This window comes from Balaenoptera physalus (genome assembly GCF_965194825.1).
Source record: "Balaenoptera physalus genome assembly, chromosome: 14".
In the NCBI taxonomy this organism is placed as follows: Eukaryota; Metazoa; Chordata; class Mammalia; order Artiodactyla; family Balaenopteridae; genus Balaenoptera; species Balaenoptera physalus.
Window position 1 is genome coordinate 60,827,808 of NC_138893.1, and position 12,531 is coordinate 60,840,338.

Genomic DNA, 12,531 nt, shown 5'->3' on the forward strand with positions numbered 1-12,531 from the left:
TCAGAAATTTACTGAAGAATCTAATCAACTGGGGGGTCTAGTAGACCATGCTGATTTTTAATAGTGCTAGTAGCCACTTCAAATAACACAAACCACATTGCACTGCGGACTTCTAAGAGACTGTCATTGTCAACTGGAGAAAAAATGGAGAGCCTGTAATGAAACAATTATAAGCACACTGCATTACATTATTTTGATTTGGGTACTGTTACCTAGATCATTGTACTCTGGGCAGGAGAGTATGAAAGCAGAAAGCATTAGGTATCAACAATGAGTGGCATCACTGAAGTGAAATTCCGTTGCCTCTGCATAAAGAGGTTTGATCTAAGTCCACTCTTACCCCTTCATTAGCTCATTAGCTATTGTTGTTAATAATACTAGTAATAACAACAACTACCATATGTTCACAGGGCTATTGAGATGAATATCTGGGCTCCAAGAAAGGAATTTTATCTTATTCATTACATCCTTACTGCCTTACTTCTGTTTTTGCTCTAATGTAAAACAAAGGAAGCAAATAATAGAAACAATACTTTACATTTGCTATTGCTTAATTAATCATAGCTGTCTATAAAATTTCCTCTTTTAATGCTCATCAAAACATCGTAAAGTAAATATTATGATTTTTAGATTATAGCTAAAGTATGATATTTAGTTACTAAAATAAGGAAACATTCTGAGAATTAAGTGACTTATCCTGTGTAACACAAGCACAGATTAAGTGTGATGAAAGGAAAACTCATACTCCAGTTATCTGTCTCTGAATCTGCATGCTTATGCCACACTGCCTTGCTTCTCCAGCAATACTCAGAAGAACAAGTCTGGACCACTGGTGTTTTCTAATACTAGTTTCCATCCCTCAGATGAAGATGTTCGCCTTATAAATATATGGGTCTCAGGATTCACTAACACCACAGGTCTCTTGGAATTTCTCTGTTCTGCCCCCAACTCAACTCATCACACCTATCTGTATGTTCAGCAGAAAATCACAAAGATATGTAAAATTGAATCTAGTGTTTCTCCTTATTTTACTGAAATAACAATTTCCTTTCTGTGACTACTAGATTAACATGACTTTTTAGTTCATTATTTTCAGTGTCAGGTATTAATGTTTTGCCTGGGTAAACACAATTTCTGATATTCAGAACTTATCAAGAAATTCAGCATGGCATCACTAAGAGCTATATATTATTTAAAAAGAAGAATTTTCAGCTGGTTCCAAAATCTCACTTCAGCTCTGTACTGGCTATGATGAATTTGGTTTAAAAGCAGTAAAGTGTATTCTGGCATTTTGGCTCCATTTAAAAGATTATGAATTGCAGACATTCATTTTTGCGTGATCTTTTCAGCCCATTCATTTCAGTACCTCTTCAAAAATTGAAGACAAGACACATACCACAGACTTTTTAAAGGGGGTCAGATTTATATGCTCCTTGGTATTTGAATTGAAAACTTTTGACTTTAAAAAGTTCTTTACAACCTCTAAAATAACAAAACCAAGAGTTATAGCCCATAATCCAACAAAAGAAATGAAACAGGAATCATAAAAAAAAAAATTCATTTAATCCAGAAGAAAAGAGAGAAAATAGAACAGAGAACAAATGAGAAAAACAGAAAACAAATAGCAGGTGAAAGACCTAAATCAAACCATATCAATCATGACATTAAATGTAAATTGTTTAAATGCCCTAATTAAAAGCAGAGATTGTTATAGTGAATTAAAAAAATCAAGACACAACTATATGCTGCTAAAAAGAAACACACTTCAAATATAATGACATATATATATTAAAAGTAAAAAGGATAAAAAATATATACCATGCTAACACTAATCAAAAAAGCTGAATGGCTATATTAACATTAGATTTCAGAGCAAAAAATATTAACAGGGTAAAGAAGGTTATTTCATAATGATAAAGGAGCCAATTCAAGAGGACAAAAGAGTCCTAAATGCACATATACCTAATGAGTTTCTAAATACATAGGGGAAAAAAAAAACTTGGTAGAGCTGCAAGGAGAAATGGTGATATCCACAATAATTGTCAGAGATATCAATGCCCCTTTGTCAATAATTTATGGAACAGAGAGACAAAAAATCATCAATGATGTAGTACACTTGAATAATACCTATCAATCAACTTTACTTGACTTATAGAACACTCCAGTGAACAACAGCAAAATACATTCTTTTCACATGCACATGGAAAATTTACTGAGATAGACCCCATTCTGGGCCATTAAAATATTTTCAGTAAATTTAAAAGGATTCAAGTAATCCAAAGTGTATTCTCTGACTACAGTGGAATTAAATTAGAAATCAGTAACAGAAATATCTCTGAAAATTTTTCAAATATTTGGACACTACATAACACAATTCTGAATAGCCCATGAACCAAGGGAAAAATCAAGTGGGAAATTATAAAGTATTTTGAACGGAATGAAAAAATACAACATATCAGAATGTGTGAAATACTATTAAAACAGTGTTTAGGAGGAAATTTATAGCACTAAATGCCTAAATTGGTAAAGAAGAAGGTCTAAAATTAGTGACCTCAGCTTCTACTATAAGAGGCTAGAAAACAAAGAACAAATAAAGCCAAAGTTAGCAGAAGAAAGGAAATAATAAAGATCAAAGTGGAAATTAATGAAATAGGAAACAAAAACAATAGAGAAATCAATGAAAGCAAAAGTTGGTTCATTGAGAAGATGAAATAAAATTAATAAACCTTTAGCCAGACTGATCATGAAAATAAGAAAGACACAATTTACCAATATCAGTAATTAGAGTGGTAACATCAGTACAGATTTTACAGATATTAAAAGGATAATAAAGAGATATTATGAACAGCTTATGCCTGTAAATGTGACAACTTAGATGAAATGGACAAATTTCTTGAAAGAAACAAACTACCAAAGCTCACTCAAAAAGAAACAGAAAACCTGAATAGCCCTAGATCTACTTTAAAAATTGAATTTACTGTTTAAAACCTTCTCATAAAGAAAACTCCAGGCTCAGATAGTTTCACTGGGGAAATTCTACCAAACAATAAGAAATAAATAGCAATCCTACATAATTCTTCCAGAAAATTGAAGTCGAGGAAATAGTTTCCAACTCATTCTATGAGACCTGTATTATTACCCCAATGCCAAAACCACACAAAGGCATTGAAAGAAAACTACAGACCAATATTCCTATGAACAGAGAAACAAAAATTCTAAACAAAGTTATAGCAAATGGAATCCAACTTTGTAAAAAAAGGATCATGACCAAATGGGCATTATCTTCCGAATGCAGGGTTGGTTTAACTTGCAAAAAATCAATGTAATTCACCATGTTAAGAAACTTTTAAAAATCTATGATCATCTCAATAGGTGCAAAGAAAGCATTTAACAAAATTCAATATCCATTCTTGGTAAAGAGTCTTAGCTAACCAGGAATAGAAGAGAACTTCCTAAATCTGATAATGGTATCTATGAAAAACCTACAGCCAATATCATGCTTCATAATAAAAGACCAAATGACTGTTGTCTTCACTTTTATTCAGCATTATACTCAGGGTTTAGCCACTGCAATTAGGCAAGAAAAAGAAATATGAAGTATCTAGATTGGAAGGAAGTATCTAGATTTAAAGGAAGGTATAAAACTGTCTTTATTCACGGATCATATAAGCATCTAGATAGAAAATCCAAAATCTACAAAAACAGAGAGTGAGTTTATTAGCAAGATTGCAGACTCTAAGATCAATATGCAAAAATTAATTGTACTTTTATATACTGACAACAAGCAATCAAATTTTTAAAAAATTAAATAGTACATGTACAATAGCATTAAAAAAAAAAAAAAGAAAACACTTTGGGATATATCTGACAAATGATATGCAAGACCCATACACTGAAAACTATAAAGCATTGCTGACAGACATAAAGACTGAGGTAAATAAAGAGATACACCTTTTTCATTGATTGGAAGACTCGGTACTTTCCCCACATTGATCTGTAGATTTAATGTAATCCCAATCAAATTCCCTGTGCGATTTTTGGTGGAAATTGACAAACTTATTCTAAAATTCATGTGTAAATGCAAAGGACCTAGGATAATGAAAACGACTTGGAAAAAGAATGAAGTTGAAGAGCTAACATTACCTGATTTCAAGAATATCATAAAACTGCAGTAATCAAAACAGTGTGACATTGGCGTGAAAATAGAAAGCTTGTCAATGGAACTGAATAGAAATAGTTCCACACATATAGACAATTGATTTTTGACAAGGATTCAAAAGCAATTCAGTGGAGAAAAGATAATCTTTTCAACAAGTTGTGCTGGATCAGTTGGATGGCTATACATGAAAAAGAAAAGAAAAGAAGAAGAACTCTGATCTATATCTCAAAACATATAAAAGATTCACGCAAAGTGGATTATAGACCTACATATAAAACCTAAAATTATAAAAAAATTTTCAAGGAAAATATTTGTGGCTTGAAATTAGGCCAAGATTTCTTAGATATAACACCAAAAGCATAATCCAGAAAAGAACAAATTACTGAATGGGACTTGAACTCAGCAAATGACTCTAACCACCCTTATCCTTCTTAGCCCTGGAAGACAGATCAACTTGAACTCAAGGTTCATTCAACATTCTTGTTTAGGAAACTGAAATTGACTTATGTTGCCTAAGAATCCTTTTTCTTTTTTAACTTTTAAATATAGCAGCAATGCCTAACTTTTGCATAACATTGTTAAAGTTACAGATGGACTTTCTACATATCATCTTAACTATACAACAACTTTTATAAAGAGGATACTCTTATTATGCCCACCTTACACATGACTAAACTGAGGCTCAGAGAGATTCAGTTACTTACCCAAGGTTACATTGTTAGAAAGTGGTAGGGCCAGACTCTAACACAAGTTCCCTGATCTTGGAGTCTGGTTGTTTTTCTACTGTCTCACTTTGCCTCTCTATACAGAATGGTGAATTGGTCCCTGATTTTTAAAAAGAAGCCAGTTTTTGCTAGAAGAGAAGATTAATGACAGCATCAACTCTCTCGAGACACCAGGATATTACTTAGTGAACTAGATATCTATCCTTTATCTTTCAAACCTATCATGGCTACCGTCCATGTTTGTAACTATGGCTAACGGGAAAAGATGCATGACCAACTGCCCTTTCTATCTTGTATAGAAATAAATTTGCCTTAGCCTTTAATGACACTTTGCCACTTTGTACTCAGGTTGCTGTAAATTAATGCAATTCCCATAGTGACTACCAAATGCCCATGGTGTAACCTCTTCACCCAGTAGGAGCTGACCCGATATTCCTCTGATGTTGTCTAAATAGATGACTCACTTCAGGGAGCCTCCCTTTGAATTCAGTGCTCTTGGCATTTGCCCCAGTTCTGTAATAGCCACATACCCCAGGGGTAAAGTAATGGATCTCTGACAATCTGGCTGTCCCCTTTATTTCTCTTTCACATTTGTTTACACATCTGTGACTGTCCTCTGAGAATGGCACGAAGTAGAAAGGATAATATCCACCCACTATCCTCTCTAAGGGTCAAAACCACATGAGCAGTCTTATCAGTCTCAGTCAGATTATTCTTCAATTGTGCTTCTAGACACGGGTAAGCCATTTGAAAGCCGAAGTAGAGTGTTCTTAACAGAATCAAATTTAGACCAGTATACTTACTGCAAAAGACAATATTTGAGAAATGTAAATGAATAAAAAGTGAGCCTTTCACATTATAACCAAGCATTTAACATTTGGAAGGGGGGATGCATTTTATAAAGCTATCCAGAGAAATGCAAAACTATAGTTTCTTAATAGTAGTAATCCTAGTCCTTTCCCTTGGAAAACAAATTTAGTATCATACTTGTGTGGCATCCGGAGAAACAGAAATGGAGCAAGAGGTTGGAACACTATGGTTGGAAGTAAAATACTTTACTTCAAGTGCCTCATGTACATGTTTTGTCTGACTCGAGCAACAGTTTTTATCCTTTTTGATTTGCATTATTTCCGCCTATAAACCTCTCTTCTTTCTCTATTGTTGCAGGTGTTTTTAGTCTTTATAACAATGCTGGCAGGAACAGAGAGTTGGTTTCTCTTCTTTCTCCTAGTAGAGGCCAACGTAGTTAAAAAGAGAGAGAGCGCACCAAGGTGTGTCTAAGTTGCCTCTGCCACTTGTTAATTGTTTGACCTGGGCAGGAGGAATTTATTTAACCATGCTGAAGTTCAAGTGTTTCATATATAAAATGAGATCACAATACACATGTCATTGTGAGAACCAAATGAGTTACTGTAAAATGTGTAAAATGACAGACATGTAGGAGACATCCAATAAGCATAATTTTTAACTTTCCCCTTAATGAATTTAACAATATGACTAATTGCTCTCTGTTCTATACCTTTGTTGAGGCAGGTATCGTTATTTGGATCAAACAGTAAATAAATTCTTATTTGGCATCAGAAATTTAATAGAAATAGTGCAACCTCCAAATCCTGTACTTTTGATGATTATGGTTCTTTGTTTTGGAACTTGAAATAAGATGTGATTTTCAGTTCGGTTTCTGGAACTTATAACTTAAAATGTGTCAGGTAGGTAAAATTTCTTACTTTAAGAGAAAGAGTAGTTCATTGATAAATATTTAAATATTAGATATTGGAAAGAGGGCCACAATTTTCCACACTTACGGTAGAGGCAGAGGTATGGATTGTCCCAAATGGTTCCCAAATAGTTCTTCTGGTTCTAAAATGCCATAAAGAGCCAGCTACCCTTATCCCCTCAGTGCCATGTCCTAACTCCACTCCAGCACAGCAGGACTTTTGGCATCCTAACAGATTAGTGGACGAAAGGCAAACCCAGCAAATCAACAAGGCCGATAACCTGGACATATAATTAATATGTAGTGTGATGGTAAAGATTAGTCAGACACACCTGTCTTCCAGTACTTGCTAACTGTGTAGATTGTGATAAAGATTAAACAAACCTCTTTCTATGTAATAGGAGTCTCTTCAGTTTTCATTGTTGTAGTTGTAAAATGGGGATAATAATGGTACCTGTGTGGAGTACCAGGCACATATAGATGTTCCATCAATATTAGATACCATTATGAGTTATCTAAAAGAGACCATTCCCTGTTTACATTTAATTCTAACTACAGTGTTACAAAATGAGAAAATGTAAAAACAAAACAAAGCAAAAACTATGGGCTGTCACATCGATTTGCTCCACCCATTCTAACTTTCCTTAGGTTTAAATGATCTTTATTTGATATCTTTCTGAAGCCTCCCCACCTTCCCCTGCACCACCATTACCCAGTGGGATCTTCCCACATGTGAGAAAGCTGTAGGGCATACTGCTTAAGAACACAGCTGAGTTTGAATCCTAGCTCCTCCTCTTATTGACTTTGTGCTTTGGGCAACTTTATCTAATCACTAGGTACCTATAAAAAAGGATAATAATAATACCTGTCTCCTGGAGTTATTGTGATAATTAAGTTAATACACGTAAAACACCTAGAAGAGTGCCAGGAAAGTAATACGTGTTCGATAAGCACTAACTATGATTAAATGCTAGCAGTTAGGAGTAACAGACTGTATTCATTTTTTCTCTTCTGAAAGCACCTGTTTATTCTGGGGTCCTGACTTTCTATTGTGAGGATTTTTTTCCCCTTGATCTCTTTTTTCTTTTTTTTCCCCATAATAAAAGAAGGAGGGCAAAGTGTTATCTATATACAACATACTGGCCCCATATGTTGTCAGTACAGTTGTACTCTGTTGAAGGTATAATGATGAGTCCCTCCTTGTGCTTCCTCGTTATTCACACGAGGGTTCATTAAAACAGGTTTTTTGTAAATTACCAAAGGTACTCCAATTTTGACCTGGCTATGACTTTCAACCTGGGTTGTAATTCACATGCATTTCTCTGTATTCCACATTAAACTGTCATCTTCTTGAGGTCAAAGGACCATATCCTAACTTCACTGTATCTATAGCACCTAATGCATACCCAGGAATGTTCAGTAAACTGCCACATAACTGACTGACTGAATGAATGAATGAATAAATGAAGTCACATTCAAAGTATAGTATGCTAGCCCTCTGTTCAGCAACAGAGTAAACGTCCAAGTAAGTTTTGGGGTAATCCTGGAACTTTTAAATTTTCAGGGAAAGTCTCATGCATTCTATTTTGGGACTTCCCATCTCCCTAGTGTCACCATTCCTGCCATAGTTCATTGTCCACCACCCCCCCACCCCAACATAATTTGTGTTTTCCTGTCTCTGTGCCTTTACTCTCACTGTCCTTTCTTTCTGGAATGCCTTTGTCTCCTTTTCTACTTATCTGAATCTCAACTCACATCTCACGTGAACATTTCCTTCTCTATTCTAAGTGTACGTTGTTTCACCTTCTTCTGACCTACTATAGCAGCTGCTGTCTAAACCAATAGCTGTCATTTAGTATGTACTGTTGAATATTTTTAGTTATCATTTTTCAAGAAAAATACTTAACCAGATTTTAAATCCCTTGAAAGCAATGGCCGTGTCTTACCCTTCTATACCTAGCATTGCACCTCCTGCTTGGTGCAATAATAAATAAATACTTGCTACTGGGGTGACTTGGTCTATACCATCAGACAGCAGTGCAAAATAAAACTAAACTCAGCACAATTAAAACATTAACGTGAGTAAATAGGGAAATTCGATGTGCTGAAACACATCAGGACAAAGATGTAAGTTGCAGGTAGAATTTCATCTTTATTAGTTCCTTTTGATTCTGTGCTTTCTTTTTATTTGGTTTGATGCATCTTTTTATTTTTGTTTGATTCATGCTTTGGGGCAAGGGTAGTGGGGTAAGGGCATCTAACTTTAAATCTAGCTGCATGTGCTAACAAATAAAAACTCTACTGCAGAATTGTTTATTTTACAATGAAACATTTCAAAACAAAACATGAGACAACTAATGCTTCTCTGCCATCTGTTCTGAAGAAGTGTGGGGAAGGTGTAGTTGGGGGTGAAGTGTTATATGCACAGTTCCCTCCTCCTCTTCAAACCTTTCAGGAACATAGTGCTAATGACTGTGGGGTGGATATCACCCAGATTTACAGTGTGTGGCAATATATTTGAGCATCCTGATTATCACAATATATGGAGCTACCAAATCCAAAGCAGTGTAAAGAATTGTAAATAAGCAGGATGCTGGAAGGTCATGTAAGTTCTTGTTCATATTTTAAATCCTGGTGAATGAGTCTTCCTCAAACGCAGATGAAAGGAAAAGCGTTACCAACCATTGCTCCAAATCTCAGAGCAGCCACAGTGATAGCTGATCTGTGCCAAGGACCAAGGTTGTCTTTGACACTGGACACTTCTTCTGCCCCAATTGCCAAGAGCATCTGGTCTCATGCATTTTCCTTACTCTGCATTCCTGCATTAAATTTTTTTATATCTATTCACTGTCTGACTATTACCACCTGGGTAATGTGTCAGCATTGCATGGAGCTAGATCAGCAGCTTCCTTCACTCATCACCTTATTAACATTGCCTTTGATTGTATATCCACCGAGGAAAGAATAACGTCCCATTTGTTTTAGGATCTGACAGAACACTTTAGGACTGGTGTGGGCTGCCTCAAGTCATCAGCTAGGCATAGAGCCATCTCCTCCAATGAACCTCTACCTCGGTTCAGTTTGGCACGCTGCCTTTCTTATGGCCTGCATCTGAGAGACTCACTGTTCATGTGCTTCCATGGAACTGCTTTAATGCCATCTATCCCTTTCTTCTTTCCATTAGTATGAAGCTCTCTTTCTTCCCATTCCTGGATTATTTCCTTTATTCCTATGATGAACTTCCAGTTTTTCTCTGCTTACTCTAGTTATTCTTCCAGGAGCATCACAGAGAACTGACATTTTGCCCATCCATCTTCTATCTCCATTTTCCATCCATTCATCCCTCCATCAATTTATGTAGATTGACTTGTTGTGTGCCAAGCACGATTATATGTATTGGGTAAACAAGACAAGTTCCAGCACTCATGGACCTTCAGTTCCAGTGGAGGGGGTCAGAGAGTAAACAAACAAATAGACAAACACATATGTGCCAGGTGGCAATAAAAGCAATGGAAGGAAATAAAACAGGGTAAAGGAGAATGATGGGTGGTTGGGGCAGGAGGTGGGGTGTTCAGGCAAGGCCTCACATGGCAGATGAGAAAACAGACACAGGAGGGACAGGTAATTGACCTGGGGTCACACATTTAGTGGGTGGCCAAGCCAGATTCAAAACCAGGCCACCTGGCTCAAGAGCCCGGATTCTTTACCAATGTGCCAAGCTGTGCTCTTGATCCTATGCCATCCTATGATGGATAGCTGAGAGTATTTCCAGGGGAAAGTCCATACCTGCTGTAGGCAGCACTGCAATCCCAGCAGGAATTCACATGCAAGAACCCAAGGAATTGAGGAGAATGTGTAATACCAATGCACAGCCCAGTTGACTGAAAACAGACTGAGCAACAAATAAGGTTTAACAGATAAATACCAAGATTGCCAATACAGTCAGCTCATTCCTTTTATTCAATCACTAGGCTTTGTGAGCATTTACAAGTCTCAGTTTGAAATTGTTGTATCCGACTTAAATCTATTACAATTATTACAATTATCTATTACAAATCTTTTACAATTATAAGCAGTGCTAATTTCAGGAGAGTCTTAAATCCATAACCTCAGGATCACACTCCTTGTTCAATAAGGCAACTCTCTCAGTCAGTGTTCCTTCAGATGTGGCAAATACTAAGTAATTAACCTTAACAAAGTCAGTCTTTGTCTATTTCCACAAAATTAGTTTCTAAAGAAGTGTTAAGAGCAGTGGTTGCATCACAGTGCCTATTAATAATACTCCTGGGTCCAAATAAATAGAGCATGTCCTCACAGCATAAGAGATCTGGAAAATGCTGACAGGTTGCATGTCAGCGTATGTGTAGCATAAATGCAAACTCAGTGCAAGCATAATCATGCCGTCTTTTTACAACTCAGGGTCATCAACAGTGCTATTAGGGAAAATAGAAATTAGATTTACGTAAAATGTTCTGAAAGCATGAAAAAATAAAATATCTTACCTTAAAACAGAGCTAGTATTCTATGATTTTGGATTTATCACCAAGGTTCCTTGCATTTTTGAAAAGTGTCCCCTTTGTAAAAATCTACCTGATTGGAAAAATGGCCATAACAGAAGAAAAAGGAAATCATTCCTTTCTTTGCCTTTTTTATCTTATTTTTGTGGGATTTCTATCAAGCATCTCACTTAAGGAATGCTAAATTATGAAATAGGAACAACTTCAAACCAAAGATCAGCTATATGTCCTGACACTTAGTGACAATTAGTAAACAGAACACCCTAATGAAGCTTAAATTAGTTAATGCTCAGAATTTCCGGATATCTGGAAGAAAGTGTAAGGAAGCAGCACACTTCAACAGCAGATGTTCCATTAAAGGAAATCCGGGCCATCAAAAAACTCCATTTCCAAATCCTTGAAAGAAATACTGAAAAGGCCATATATATTTTTAGCAACTTGCTATATGCTGTAGATTTGTTTTGAAACAGTAACCATCTGAAGTAAAATTATATACCTCCTGGAAACTACTTTTTTCTTCTAGGCTTCTAATTCGTATGTCCCATCCTTCAACATAAGACAGTTTTAAAATCATGAATGCGTTGAATAAGGCAGGGTTAGCAGAAAACAAGATTAGATAGCAGGGAATAGTGCATTCTTATTCATCCTATAGGAAGACCACCTTTAATATTTGGAGCTATCATTTAATATTTAAGTGACTGTTTCAAATAGAGCAGAAGTTAATTAAATAAAGGTAGAGATTTTCCCTCCAGAGCTTTATTCTCATCAAGAGTTAGCTACGTATGAAGGACGGTAGAAGTGTTGGGCTTAGAAAGAGATAAAAAAAAAAAAAATCCTGCCTTTGAGGAACCAAGTCAAGATGAAGCGAAAAAATATGTACATAAAAGATTAATTACAATACAGTGTGACCTTGTGTAACAAACAGTAAACAGAACAATGATGTGTGGGCTTTTGTGAGGTCTTCTTAAAGGAGGAGGAGGGGAAGATGAGGAACATTCTGGGCAGAAGAGTGGCCAGCAGCAAAGGTCAGAGAAAACATGGTTGAGGCAAACTAGTGGACCAGACTGCCTAGAACAGGAAAAATATTGAAACAAAAAGTTATGTCTAGGTTGTATGGAGACTTAACTACCAGGCTAAGAAATTGGAATTTCCTTCTGTAGGCAATAAGGCAGTCATCGGAGATCTTGATTAATCTCATGTGTAATGGGGGCAAAGGAGTATACATATTGTATCAGATACAGTATGGATTAGAAAGGAGGGTGATTGGAGGCAGGGGATCTAATTAAGGGGCTACTTCACAACTCCAGATGTGTATAGACAGCACAGTCTAGGGAGATGACAGTGGAACACATGTGGGAAACTTTTTGAAGGTGTGGAGACTTTCTGGAGAGTTTCTGCATGAGAGACAAGACT

The 12,531-nt window shown here is 36.0% G+C and overlaps 1 protein-coding gene across 20 annotated transcripts in view; it reads left to right on the plus strand.

Moving 5' to 3' along the window:
• RNLS (renalase, FAD dependent amine oxidase) overlaps positions 1-12,531 on the plus strand; it is a 327,690-nt gene that overhangs the window by 154,067 nt on the left and 161,092 nt on the right. The gene's annotated exons all lie outside the window — the stretch shown is intronic.